We start from the raw sequence: 14,197 nt of genomic DNA, 5'->3' as shown, positions 1-14,197 counted from the left end.
TGAAAAAACATGTTCTCTCTGAGAACCTGAAGCACATAGGAACATCCTGAAGGTCAGCATAAAGCTGACAGCAGTACAGATAGGAATGAAAAAGACATCCAGAAAGCCAAATCAGCCATGTGCTGCTGGTTTAATTCAGCTCTGCACTTGGATATCTCCTCCATGAATGACTGGAAAATGTAAGGAAATGTTTTTGAATTCCTAATAATTGCAGCACATTTTACAAACACCCTCTGAGGAATCCCACTGTTCTGTATATGACTATTATATATTAGTGACAGCTTAATGTAGTGTGGCAGGATTTCCTTAGTAATTACTGAAGGTCTTTTTGTGAGTTTCTTACTAAAGTCATAAATATTGCTCAAAAAGTCAGATAGTGTGAACTCTCTTTAATAGCTGTTACAAAGGAATCATAAAATATATAAAGGAAAGACCACCAGGAAAATGACAGAAGAATAGCATGACCTGAACACACTGTACTCGCTAGTTCTCTGGGTTCTGTATTTCTCTGAAAACCAACACATGCTTCTTTTCTCTAGCTCATTATCCTCTGAAAAAAGGGGGAATGAAAGGGTCACAGTATCATGACAGAGTCTTTAGGCAAAACTGGCAAAGTCAGACAAGAATGATATTTTTCCCCTTTTTTTCCCAAATATAGCCATGCCGTGCCCTTTTGTAGTAAAATGGAAGAACTGCCTTGCCAGTGTACCGATTATCTGTAAATGTGTGCATTTCAAATTAGAAGAGAAGATCTGTAAAGAAAAAGAACACTAAACGAAGGAGAAAAGAGAAGGAAGAAGGAGGAGAAATAAAGGGGCCCTTTTGCTAAGCCGTGTAGGCGCTTATGTACACCCAACGCATGCCAATTTGGAATTACCACCCGTCTACTGCGTGGCCCGGGCAGTAATTTCATTTTTTACGTGCGCTCACTACGTGCACTGGAAAAAATATTTAATTTTCCGGTGCATGGTGCTAATTTGGCGATAATCGTCATTATGCATGTTTTGACAATTACTGCCCGGTTAACAAGTGAGACCTTACCACTAAGTGAATGGGTGGCGTTAAGTTCTCAGGCCCAAAATGGACATGCGCCAATTTTCATTTTGCAGCACATCCATTTTTGCCCCCCCCCCCCAAAGGCCTTTTTTGCAGGTGCGCTGAAAAATGGACCTGCGCGCATCCAATACAAGCGTCTACACTAGTGCAGGCCACTTTTCTATACACCTTAGTAAAAGGACCCCAAAGCTGGCTAATATGAACACAAAACTGGTGCGTGGGAAGGGCAATTTTCAAAGTGTTTTACCCATGTAAACTATCTGAATATTGCACTCTTTCAAGGTGACTTAGTCCATATGTTGTGTACCTTATCCACATTCAGAGAAGATGTTCCTGGAGGACTGTTTAAGTTGGGAAAGGAGATGTATAGGCATAGATGGCATATTAAGATCTACAAGTGTACTTATCTGAGAAAAATCTACTTTGCAGAAAAAAAATAAAAGAAGTACAAGTGATCTTGTATAAGTTGTAGCCTTTGCAGGTTTCATAATAAAACAATCTGGATATTTCACTTTAAAAATTGGTGCAAAACCAGTATGATCTTTGTCCCAGTGCAGGCAGTTTGCAAATTGCTCCCATAGATATTAAGAACAGGGGATAACTTTCCCAGACTATGCTTACATCTACTCTTGTGTTGCCACATCATTAAGTTAAATTTATCAGCATCAACTCTGACCTAGTCAAAATCAGAAAAATCAGTATCAGGCTTATTTTCGAAAGAGAAGGACGCCCATCTTTCGACAAAAATCGGAAGATGGGCGTCCTTCTCCCACGGTTGCCCAAATCGGCATAATCGAAAGCTGATTTTGGGCATCCCCAACTGCTTTCTGTCGAGGGGACGACCAAAGTTCCCGGGGACGTGTCAGAGGTGTAGCAAAGGTTGGACTTGGGCGTGCCTAACACATGGGCGTCCTCGACCCATATTCGAAAAAAGAATGGCGACCCTGACGAGCACTTGGATGACTTTACCTGGTCCTTTTTTTGTTACAACCAAGCCACGAAAAAGTGTCCATACTGACCAGATGACCACCGGAGGGAATTGGGGATGACCTCCCCTTACTCCCCCAGTGGTCACTAACCCCCTCCCACCCTCAAAAAAATTCTTTAAGAATATTTTTTGCCAGCCTTTATGCCAGCCTCAAATATCATACTCAGGTCCATCGCAGCAGTATGCAGGTTTCTGGAGCAGTTTTAGTGGGTGCAGTGCACTTCAGACAGGCAGACCCAGGCCCATCCCTCCCCTACCTGTTACACTTGTAGTGGTAAATGTTGAGCCTTCCAAAACGCACCAGAAACCCACTGTACCTACATGTAGGTGCCCCCCTTCACCTATAAGGGCTATGGTAGTGATGTACAGTTGTGGGGAGTGGGTTTTGGGGGGCTCAGCACACACGGTAAGGGAGCTATGTACCTGGGAACAATTTCTGAAGTCCACTACAGTGCCCCCTAGGGTGCCCGGTTAGTGTCCTGGCATGTCAGGGGGACCAGTGCACCACGAATGCTGGCTCCTCCCATGACCAAAAGGCTTGGATTTGGTCATTTCTGAGATGGACGTCCTCAGTTTCCATTATCGCCGAAAATCAGAAATGACCAAGTCTAAGGACGACCATCTCTAAGGTCAAACTAAATTTCCAGATTTGGGCATCCTTGACCGTATTATCGAAACGAAAGATGGACATTCATCTTGTTTTGATAATACGGGTTTCCCCATCCCTTCATGGGGACGTCCTGCGAGGACGTCCTCAGAAAAACTTGGGCGTCCCTTTCGATTATGCTCCTCCACGTAATTTACATTTATGCAAGTGTTGCTAAATATATCTTTCAAAGTAGGCACATTTTCAGTGAATGTTTGCTGCTGAACAAGACCAAAAACTATTACTACTACTACTTATCATTTCTATAGCACTACTAGACATACACAGCGCTGTACACTAAACATGTAAGAGACAGTCCCTGCTCGACAAAGCTTACAATCTAATCAAGGTAGACAAACAGGACAAATAAGAGACAAAGGAACTACTTAAGATGGAAATAATAAAATCAGACATGGGTCCTGAACAAGTGAATAGGAGGAGTTAAAATCAGCATTAAACATCAAATTCCCAATCTGCATTCCCCAAATCTTTGGGTTGTCTTGTATTTCTCTAATCAATAGGTCCAATGTAAGGACAAATAGGAAAGGAGAGCAAGGACAACCTGATGGGTACCCTGAACTATTTTAAAGGGATCTGAAAGGATGCCATTTGCACACCCCCTCATCTGGGGATCAGCATATAGCATCTCCACTGCCTGTAAAAATCTGCCCTTAATGCCGTAAGCCTTAAATGCACCATAAAGGAACCCCCATTTGAATCAGTACAAAGTCTAACATGATCCAAGACCAGTTATCCAATCTTCTTTTCCCCTCACCCCTCACCTATCTTGCACTGTAGTGGTCGACACTCTAACAATCGCGGCAGGCCAGCCTCAGGGACTTGGCCATCCCCCTATGATGTGACCTGCCTTCTCTGACTCAACTTCCTGCTTCTGTGAGGGCGGGATGCATCACAGGAAGAAGGCTGAGTCCTCAAGGCAGGTCTGCTACAATCTTTAGAGTGCAGATCATTACTGATAGCACTATACGTTGCAGCAGGAAAACCTCTAAGGCAAGTGTGGGACTACATTTTTGGAGGAGGGGGAGGGAAAGAGTGAGACCAGGGAGAGACTGGAACTGTGGGGCCTGGTGGGAGGGAGGAAGAGAAGAGACAGGGAAAGATGCTAGATGGAATTGACACTGACCTGGGGGGGGGGGGGGGAGGGAGAGCAAGAGAGTGATATGCAAGTGCTGCTTCGATGGACCGGGAGACAGGGAAACATGTTGGATGGAATGGACACTGACCTGGGGGGGGGGGGGGGCGGGGGAGGGAGAGAGATATGCAAGTGGTGCTCTGATGGACCGGGATGGGCAAGGCACGGGAAAAAGGCTGGACTAGGGGAGAAGAGGCAGGGAAAGATGCTGGATGGAATGGAAGAGAGAGGGACAGACACTGGCCCCAGAGTAGTGGGGAGGGACAGACGGGAAGAGGTGCTGAACTTAGGAGGGATAGTGGAGTCTGGTGGACCAGTGGGGGGGGGGGGGGGGGAGAGAGAGAGAGAGAGAGAAACCTGGACTAGGGAGAGGAACAGAGGGGAAAATGGGAAGAGACACTGGACACAGGAGGGAGAAATGCTGGACTGTGAAGGTGTGGTGGGAAGTTTTTTAGTTTTTCATAACATCAGACATGGTTTTAGAATATTTTGCAGGATCTGATGTTGAATAGTTTCATAGATGTATATGTGGTTTAGTGTTGGTAAGTGCTTGAAATAATTGAGTTTCAAATATGATGTTGTTTATGATACAGAAATCTATTTTCACATGCAGATGAAGGCATTTCTTGTCAATAACCAGCAGCCCTTCCTTAGGACTCTGAGCCAGATGCACTAAAACCCTTACCTTAGCAATCCTCATTGCTGCGAACTGATTCTGAGAAAGCCAGGCATGCGTGAAGGAAATCGCATGCAAATGAGCTGCTCGCTGTTAGCTCAATTGAATGCAATTGCCTTCTTTGTGGGGGAAGCCAGTCAGTCAGATGAGTATGCGCAGATCAGCCGATCGCTAAGCGCAGCTGATCTGTGCATGCTCAGAGCGGCTTTCATACATGCACGGAAGCTGCGTGTATTAAAGCCGTATAAAACTTCTTTTTTTCTTGAAAACTGTTTTTGAAAACTGCCAAGCAGCATACAGCATTGGGGAGCTGTTGTGCTGCAAACAGACGAGGCAGCAAATCACTCCTCCAGTTGTTATGAGAAGTTCCTGCTGCCAGCCAATCACAGCGCGTTTAGCTGACACCAGAGAAGCTAAACACGCTGTGATTGGCTGCTGGAACATGAGGAGTCAGAACAAGCAGGAGAGCTCTGGAGTGGGGGATTTGTAGCTGAGGATTTGTAGTTGAGCCATGCAAAACTTTTTTTCTTAAACTGCTGTGTTTGAGGGGCAGCAAACTGTTCCATTAGGGGGAGAGAACAGTGGTGATTAAACTGCTTGCTACACACACAGATGGAAGGCACTCTTTAGCAGGCATTTTTATCCCTACGGGCTCCAAACACTTCACTGCCTTCCCTGCTCTGTCGTGTCTTCTCTCTCCAGGGTTCTCCTCCTCCTGCAGAGTGGCAAAGGTGGCTGTGGAACTGTCAGGACCGACAGCTCCAGACCTCACGTTAAGATTCCAGTGCTGAAAGTAGGGTTTGCTTCTGTGCATCCAGTCGGAAAACGGCTGTGCATTGCCTTGCTAGCACATTTGTATAGTAATTAACTCATTATAATAGAGTTGCATTCCTTTTTCGTTAGCTACTACCATGATAGGAAAATAGCTCGGAGAGCCCATTTGTGCATGCCGCGTTTTACTGCTTGCTCGCTAAACCGGCTAGAACTAGTTTAAAAACTGCGTTGCTGGCTCGTTAGGTTTAGTGCATCTGGCCCTCAGTCTGTTCTCCACCATGACAAACTGTATACACCAAATGCACTGTGAGAAAACCCTCACTCGCTAGCCTTTGATCTCACTAATTAGGGTGGTATTTTTCACTGTTTGGGATGGACCACCCTTAGCATCTCTACACTCTGGTCTAGCATCTTCCTTCCCTCCCCTTTTACTTACTCTTTTTTACTGCCTGTTGTCAGATAATTATGGATGTAGGGCCCACCCCTGGCCCACCCATGACCCCATCCCCTTTAGCCTCCCCAAACAGCTGGGCCACCAACTGCCTATGCTGCAGGCTGCTGACCCCCCCCCCCCCCCCTCACACACACACATTAATGTTTACCACATCTTAGTAAAAGAATCCCTAAGTGATTAATAATCTAACATGATTTCTGTTTCACTGGAGAACAAGCAGTAAACAAGCTTATGCATGAATTCAGGTGCTAAAATAAAATGAAAGAAATAGAATGATTTGTAATAAATATACTAGTTTTCTGCCTCACACCACCATGTCTTTGGCTTCCATTAGAAGATAACATCTTTAGTTTTATCATTTAATAGTGCCAAGCTCATTCAGTGAGCTGCCAATATAGGATTTCTGTGCTGACAGTGTCTCTCTAGGATAATGCTTGCCAGACTTGTTAACAATTAGGATATCTCCACCTACTTATATCTTATGCAGTGCAGGACTCTAAAATAGCAAGTTTATAGGGTTGTATAAAGTCGCTTGGGGGTCCTTTTACTAATCTGTGATAAAGAGTACAGATTTTTCTTGTGTGCTGTCATTTTTACAGTCTTTTTTCTATTTTTTGTATTAATGGCCATGCACTAATGTTACCATTTGCACATGGCCATTAAAAATATTCCTGTGCTAACCAGTTAGCACATGGTAATATAGCTACTCTAACTGATTAGTGCAGGAACATCCACTCTCTGTCCCCGGACATGCCTCCTCAAAGAAAAAGTAAGAATATTTTTTAGCTCGGGGTTAGTGTTTGCATATTTAGGGCCTTATGCTATAAAGGTTATGCTCATAAATGTATGCTCCTAATTTAGGGTCTATTACGCTCATAAATTTAGCATACACTTCGGAGCATAAATTACGCTCCTCAATTTATGAGCATAAATTATGTTCATACATTTAGGAGTGTAAATTTAGGAGAGTAAATTTAGGAGCATAACCTTTATAGAATAAGTGCCTGAGCATATCCTGTGGTACGTCATTTTAAGTTGTGACAGATGCATGTTAGCGCCTAATGGAGCTTAGTAAAAGGGTTCCTTTATAACATATTTGATTATTATGCAATATGAATTGATTAGAAAACTCAGGATGACTCCGTCTTGATCAAGAAATAGAAATGTTTAACTGTATTGCCTTGAAGGCAAAGTTTCAAGATCATGAATGCAGTTGACTAGGGCATCAATTTGCAAAAAATTATCAGTGTTTCATTTAGGGCCCCTTTTACAAAGCTGCGGTAAAAGGGGTCCTGTGGTAGCATCGGTGGATTTGCCATGCGCCTAGGCTCCCTTTTTCTGCAGCGGGTAAAAGGACCTTTTAAAAAAAAAAAAGGAAATGGCAGTGTGGTAAGTATAACACTTGCCGCGTGGCCATTTCCAGGGGGAGCTCTTACCGCCTTTTATTTTGTAGGCAGCAATAACTGGGCAGCACATGAGCTACCTGATTACTGCTGGGTAAGCCCTCAGTGCTAAAAAAAATAATTATTTTTCAGCACCAGAAATGGCACTTTGAGGGGAGACACTCCCACTGGGCTCCTGCAGAAGCCCAGCAGTAATGCCGGATTGGTGCACTGCAAAGCTGCGGTACATGCACTGCCATTTTGTAAAAGGGGTCCTTAGGTAACTATGTTTTAGAATATTTTCAGCTGAAATTCAGTATTATATTTAGGTTTGCAGTCCTTTCAGCTAGCTTCAGCTGCTTAACACTGTATATCAACATTAGCCAACTAACATTTTGTCCCACCCTAACCTCAATCTTGGAGCAATACAACTTTGGAGGTGCATTTCGAAATTAACTTTATATTTTAGTCACCTAAGCCAGTGGTCTTTCCTAAACAAGTCAGGGTCAGTTTAGATCTAAATGAGCTGAAAGAGAGCCACCAAATATTTTCCCATGCAGGGCTACAACACTGCTGAACAGCATGTGTCAATGACTCCGATCCCTAACAGCCCCTATTCAAGCTTTGGTGTATTCTCAAGGAAAAGGGCACTTCCAAATGCATTCTCTCCATCTATTGAGAAATGTCTTTTTCTTCAAGGATATGACTCTTCACACATCCACTTTCTCCTTTCTATCCTAAGCTTTGGTAGATAGGCAGTGAGTAGAAAAATAAAATAAATTAAGTTAAAAAACAGAATGATGAAAGGGGCTGACCTAATAGTCTCCAGGGGCTGCCACAGGCTCCCAGGTCTTGAACTGACCTAAACCCTTTGAGAAGTGAATGCTAACTAAACAGGTCAATGAGATAGCTGTTTGCTGAGGTTTCTAAGTTTACAATGCTCACTTTGCAGCTTTCCCCAATACTTGATTTGATTCTGAAATTAATTTTTTGGGGATGTGTGTTACCTTTACTTACTATAAGGACTGAATGTCAAGGAGGAGCTTTTGTCTTAAAATACAGTTTGTCCAAACTTTGGACCTAAGATGACTAAGACTGGAGGATAAAGAAATGATCCACTCTTCCTCCATGGGAACCAATCTGGAAAGCTCATGTCTAATTTGGTTAAACAGTCAGGGGGATTGCGTATTATCGCTCAGATAGAAAAGGAAGATGGTTCGTTAGTACGTACTGATCGGGAAATAGCAACAGTCTTTCGTCAATATTATCAACAGTTGTATGAACGCCTGCAGGAGTTGCCTATGAATGGAGATTTATATTTAGAGAACTTGGACTTACCAGGGTTGAAGGAGAGGGAAGTAAACAAACTTAACATGCCCATAACGGAAGAAGAGGTGGCTCTTGTAATTCAGCAGAGTGCTTTATTTAAAGCCCCAAGTCCAGATGGCTTTAGAGCTGAATTTTATAAGCTTTTATCTACTTCAATTCTTTCAACATTGCAATCTTACTTTGCGCAGCTCGTGGTGGAGGGAACCCTTCCGCAGTCACTCCAATTGGCTCAGATAGTGTTGTTGCTAAAACCTGGGAGGGATCCAGTAAAGCCTTCTTTGTATAGGCCCATCTCCCTTTTGAACACAGAAACCAAATTATTTGCGAAAATTCTGGCCAATTGGTTGTCTAAGGTACTCCCGAAGTTGATCTCGGAACAGCAAGTAGAGCTTGTTACAGGGCGCACAGTAACACATAATATGCGTAAACTTCTCATTTCTATGGAGTGAGTGGAAAAGGTAGCATACGACATCTTACCAAGGTGCATTAAATGTATATCATTTAATTTGTTGACAACCGTGGTTAGCGTATAGTTCATACACGTCATTGATTGCTTTTGACAGTTTGCCTTGTCACTCTGTTTTCTTTTAAATACACTCATTCTTTAACTCTTATTGGCTCTCATAAACGTCATACGTCATCTTACGTTGTGGACGTCGCTTTGAACTTTAAATAGTAGCGTTCTCTTTACACCGGCTTTCATTTTGATTACATGGTTCATGCATTGGTCGGACAGTATTAGCAGGCAAGTTTTTTACAATATGTATTGGATATAAGTACAATACGATAGATTTCTATCAGTTTCCATTATTAAATCTAGTTGCATTTTGTGGTTAAGTGTGCATTGCAAGTTTTTCTATATATAAGTGCACATCGTTTAGAATAATTGTTCAACAAAAGAGCTACCCTCGGAGAGTGCATATCATTTAAGTTTTATTAAAAGGGTTTTTACTCTTCAGCTTTTATTATTGTTCTTCATTTATAAACCCAACTTGATTTTTCAGCCAAGCAGGCACTGTGCTCTTTGATTATCACCTTTTTAGTCCAACCGGCAATTTTAAAACAACCCAAACATTAACTCCTTTGAATGTTAATTCTTTTGAGTATCTTAGTCCTTACACGTAAACGCCTATAGCGCATTCCGCATAAGTGACTGTGGCGACTATATGTTTGGTACGGTGTTTTTTCAAGGATATAATATATATCACTTTTAAGCTAACCGGTGTTTGCGTCTCGGTAGGGCACATGCCATTCCTTTTTATTTAGATATTTTTTTCAAAAAAAACGTGGTGGTATATCACTTTTCATTTATTTTTATTTTTCATATATTTGCATACATATTTATTTATATATATGTTTTTGTCCAGATTTGTCTTAATTTGAGTGAACCTTCGGATGAATATCTATATATGCCAATTTATAGGTATGTCACATTTTATTTAAACTATACCTACGTAAGTTCATTACGTTCGTTGTTACATATATTTTAATCTTTGGTTTCTATTATCCAAGTATGGCTATATTTATAATTGCACATCAATATTTAAAATACCATTAATGTATGTCAGCCTGTAGTTTTAGGTTATATATACTCCTTGGTCGTATTGTCATATATGCTCTTTGGTTACATTATCATTTCTACTATTCATGTCCTTTTTATCTCTGCCTTCACAAGATAACCTTATATGTTTATGTTTTAAACTTCTACCATTATTACTACATACTGCTTTTGTAGATTTGATATTTTTATTGAGACTTTTCTCAATGCGGTTTATCTTATGTCTTATATTTTTATGTTTATTTTAAATATACATGCTTATGCATTTATGATGTTTTATTAATTTTTATGATATATGTGTTGTATTTTTGTTTTATTTTAGACCCCTGAAGGATCTTTATAAATAAATTTGGCTTTTTTACATTTGCGTTTTTAGTTTGGTCTTTCTGCATATCTTCCGTTTTTGTTATTTTTTCTGAAAAGGTAGCTGCGCCATCCTCGTTGTTTAGCTTTGACGCAGAGAAGGCATTTGATCGGGTCTACTGGGAGTTTCTCTTTATGGTCCTGCGCAGGTATGGGTTTTTGGGTTTCTTTTTGGAGGTGCTTCAAGCGCTTTATAGCTCCCTTCATGCAAGGATCCAGGTAAATGCCGCTCTATCTTTGGAGTTTGAGATACACCGAGGCACTAGGCAGGGCTGCCCCTTGTCGCCCATGCTTTTTGTATTATCGTTGGACCCCTTGCTCAGGGATATTATGGGAAACCCTAACATTAAGGGTGTAAGAATAAGTCCTCAAGTATTCATGATCTCAGCATTTGCGGATGACTTATTGGTGCATGTTGTGGAGCCTCAGACCTCAATAGAAACGTTAATGGAGAGTTTTGTAGAATATGGTGACTTTTTGGGTTTCCGTTTGAATTTAGATAAGTCTATAGCAATGCCTACTAGGTCATCTATTCGAGAGAATTGGGTGGGTCCCTTTCCATTACAATGAGAATCTACTTCATTTCGGTATCTAGGTATTCAGTTGCCTCGCTGCACGGGGATGCTTTATAAAGCAAAAATAACAGCTTTGTTGGATCATTGTAAGACTGTTCTGTCTAAATGGCAACACTTTCCTCTTTCGATACATGGTAGAATTCAATTATTTGCTATGGTACTATTCCCGAAATGGTTGTATGTCCTCCAAATAATACCAATTAAGTTGTTAAAACGGGACCTTAAGGCCTTACAGAGGATGCTATCTTATTTCTGCTGGGGGGGGGGGGGGGGGCGGAAACCGAGGATGCTCTTCAAGCAGTTAATTGGTCCTTGGAAATATGGAGGTTTGAGTCTCCCCAACTTATCATTGTATAATTATGCATGCTTACTTCGTCACTTGGGGGATTGGGTTTTGGAAGAACAAGGCTACACTCCAAGAGAATATGAGGTGGCATTTTACTCTCCGTGGCATGTTAACTCTCTTTTGCATTGCCCCGCGAGTTCCCTCCCGAGGTGGTTGAGACATAGTGGAGGGGCATAATCGAACGCGAACGCCTATCTCCATGGGCATCTATCTCCGAGAACGGGTACGTGAAGGGGCGGGGCAAACCGTATTTTGGAAAAAATAGGCGTCCATCTTTTTTCCGATACTACGGTTTGTGCCAGCCAAATGCATCAGATTTGTGCGGATTTGAGCTGGGCGGTATCGTTTTTCAGTGATAATGGAAACCGAAGGCGCCCAGCTCAAAAATGACCAAATCCAAGGCACTGGGTCATGGGAGAGGCCAGGATTCGTAGTGCACTGGTCCCCCTCACATGCCAGGACACCAACCGGGCACCCTAGGGGGCACTTGTAACAATTAAAAAAAAGTTAACTACCTCTGAAGTCCATAGCTCCCTTCCCTTGGGTGTTGAGCCCCCCAATTCCCCCCCAAAACCCACTCTCTACAACTCTACACCATTACCATAGCACTTATGGCTGAAGGGGGGCACCTATATGTGGGTACAGTGGGGTTTGGGGGCGGTCTGGAGTGTTCCATTTACCACCACAAGTGTGACAGGTAGGGGGAATGGGCCTGGGTCCACCTGCCTGAAGTCCACTGCACCCAATAACAACTGCTCCAGGGACCTGCATACTGCTGTGATGGAGCTGGGTATGACATTTGAGGCTGGCATACAGGCTAGAAAAAAAAGTTTTAAAGTTGTTTTTTTTTTGGGTGGGAGGGGGTTACTGACCACTGGGGGAGTCAGGGGTGGTCATCCCCGATTCCCTCCGGTGGTCATCTGGTCATTTAGGGCACTTTTTTGGGACTTGTTTGTGAAAAAATGGTCCAAAAAAAGTGACCCAAATTCGCGCTAAAAACGCCTTTCTTTTTTCGATTATCACCCGAGGACGCCCATCTCTCCTCGGCCGATCAACACGCCCCAGTCCCACGTTCACCACGCCTCTGACACGCCCCCGTCAACTTTGGCCGTTTCCATGACAGATTGCAGTTGAAGACGCCCAAAATCGGCTTTCAATTATACCGATTTGGACGCCGACGGGAGAAAGACGCCCATCTCCCGATTTTGGTCGAAATATGGGCGTCTTTCTCTTTCGAAAATAAGGCGGATAGTGTGTTACTCCGATCTCTGCATCTGACTTGGCGGTTCATGACTTTGCGGCTAGGAGTGCGGCCTGATATTTTGGACCAGCTTCCGATTGGAGGAAATATGCAGTTTTCTCCGGGGAGGGAAAATGCTAGCTTCACTCGTTGCGTGATCAGGGGAGTTTCTTTGTTACAGCACATTTTAGACTCTGAAGGTAGGCTGTTCTCCTGGGCAGCCTTATTAATGAAAGGGGTTGCAGAGATGCGGGATTTGATAGCTTATTTTCAATTACGTCATTATGTACTTTCTTTGGATCAGAGGGCTCTTGTTCCGTCTTTGGCTGTAAGTTTACAGGCATTTTTTGATAAATTTCGGGATGGGGGTCTATCCGTTTCTGGGTTCCACAAAGCATAGCAGTCGAGCTCTCAACCTCGGACGTATGATGACCTTACTGCTAGGTGGGGTCGGGATTTGGGGAGATCAGGTATTGCCATAGAGCCTCTGAAGCTTATCAAACGGATCCCTGACATCTCGGTGAGCATTGAGTTGAGAGAGTGTCAATTTCGGACTCTACATAGGGCATATTTTACTCAAGACCGAATGTTTAAGATAGGGGAGGTAGAGTCCCCAGTCTGTCAGAAATGTCAACAAGGGTCTAACCCATTTTTCCATGCCTTTTGGGAATCCCAGAAGGTGAAGGTTTCTTGGAGAGCTGTTTTAAATTATTTGAGGAGGCTATTGGGCTGCTACTTACCGTTTTCTCCTACAGCTGTATTATTGGATAATTATGAAATCTTTCGCATCCGCAATCGGGCACAAACTCTGTTTCTCCGGAAAGTTGGGGTTCTGGGCAAGAAAGTGATCCTTGGGGTTTGGGTTGGGGAGGTAGCTTCATCTTTTTGGACATGGAGAAATCGATTGCATGTCCTGATGCTTGCCAATATGCTAGGCAAACCACTAAAAGATTAAAGGTTTTTCATGCAGTATGGGATGTATATGTTGAGTCCCTTCCGCATAGGACCAGGAGTCTGCTCTTGAATTCTCTTTAGCTTGATGGCTGACTTGGAGAGGGTCGAGATACTCTTTTACAGGGTCAGGAGTGTTGGAGCCTGCCGGGTGGGTCCCGTCCTGCTTGGAACCCCTCCCTCCCCCCTTTTTTTTCTTTCTTCTTTTTATTTTCTGGTGAGCTGAAGGAGGTTTGGGGGGGGGGGTTGAATTGTTCGTTTTAAAAACTTGATGACGGTTTTCAGTTGGTAATAATTGTTGAAGTTTCTCAAATTGATTGAATGTAATCAGATGTTATGCTATTTACCATATGGTTTGTATTGAATGTGTCATCAATAAAAATTGCTGAATAATACAATACAAGGGTGGGGTGGGGATAAAAATGGTTAAAAGGCTGATGACAGATGGCATTATTGCTTGTATTATATGCATTCTCATATCTGAACAGTGTGTCACTGCAATTTTGGATGTATATGCTTTGGTTTGTCATCAATAAAATTGTTATAACATAAGAAATGATCCATCTGGGGAAATCTGTCTCAAAGATGATAGAAGAGGGAACTGAGCATGTTTCAACTTACCTTCCTTTGTAGTACATATTTTGTTGATTTTGTGGAAATAGATTTTTAGTTTAACTAGGGGTTAGGACATTTGAATGCCTATTGC

At 42.7% G+C, this 14,197-nt stretch overlaps 1 protein-coding gene and 1 long non-coding RNA gene across 2 annotated transcripts in view; one reads left to right on the top strand and one right to left on the bottom strand.

The window, feature by feature from the left end:
* Window positions 1-14,197, bottom strand: part of PAPPA (pappalysin 1) — a 595,681-nt gene that overhangs the window by 424,424 nt on the left and 157,060 nt on the right. The window lies entirely within an intron of this gene.
* LOC115472983 lies at window positions 107-13,574 on the top strand. The gene is made up of 3 exons (XR_003942586.1): window positions 107-119; window positions 6,253-6,255; window positions 13,491-13,574. It is a non-coding gene; the product is annotated as an uncharacterized LOC115472983 (long non-coding RNA).

Source organism: Microcaecilia unicolor, chromosome 6, assembly GCF_901765095.1.
Source record: "Microcaecilia unicolor chromosome 6, aMicUni1.1, whole genome shotgun sequence".
NCBI classification, from domain to species: Eukaryota; Metazoa; Chordata; class Amphibia; order Gymnophiona; family Siphonopidae; genus Microcaecilia; species Microcaecilia unicolor.
The sequence above is the reverse complement of the archived record's forward strand: the minus strand, read 5'-3'. Positions and strand labels throughout refer to the sequence as shown.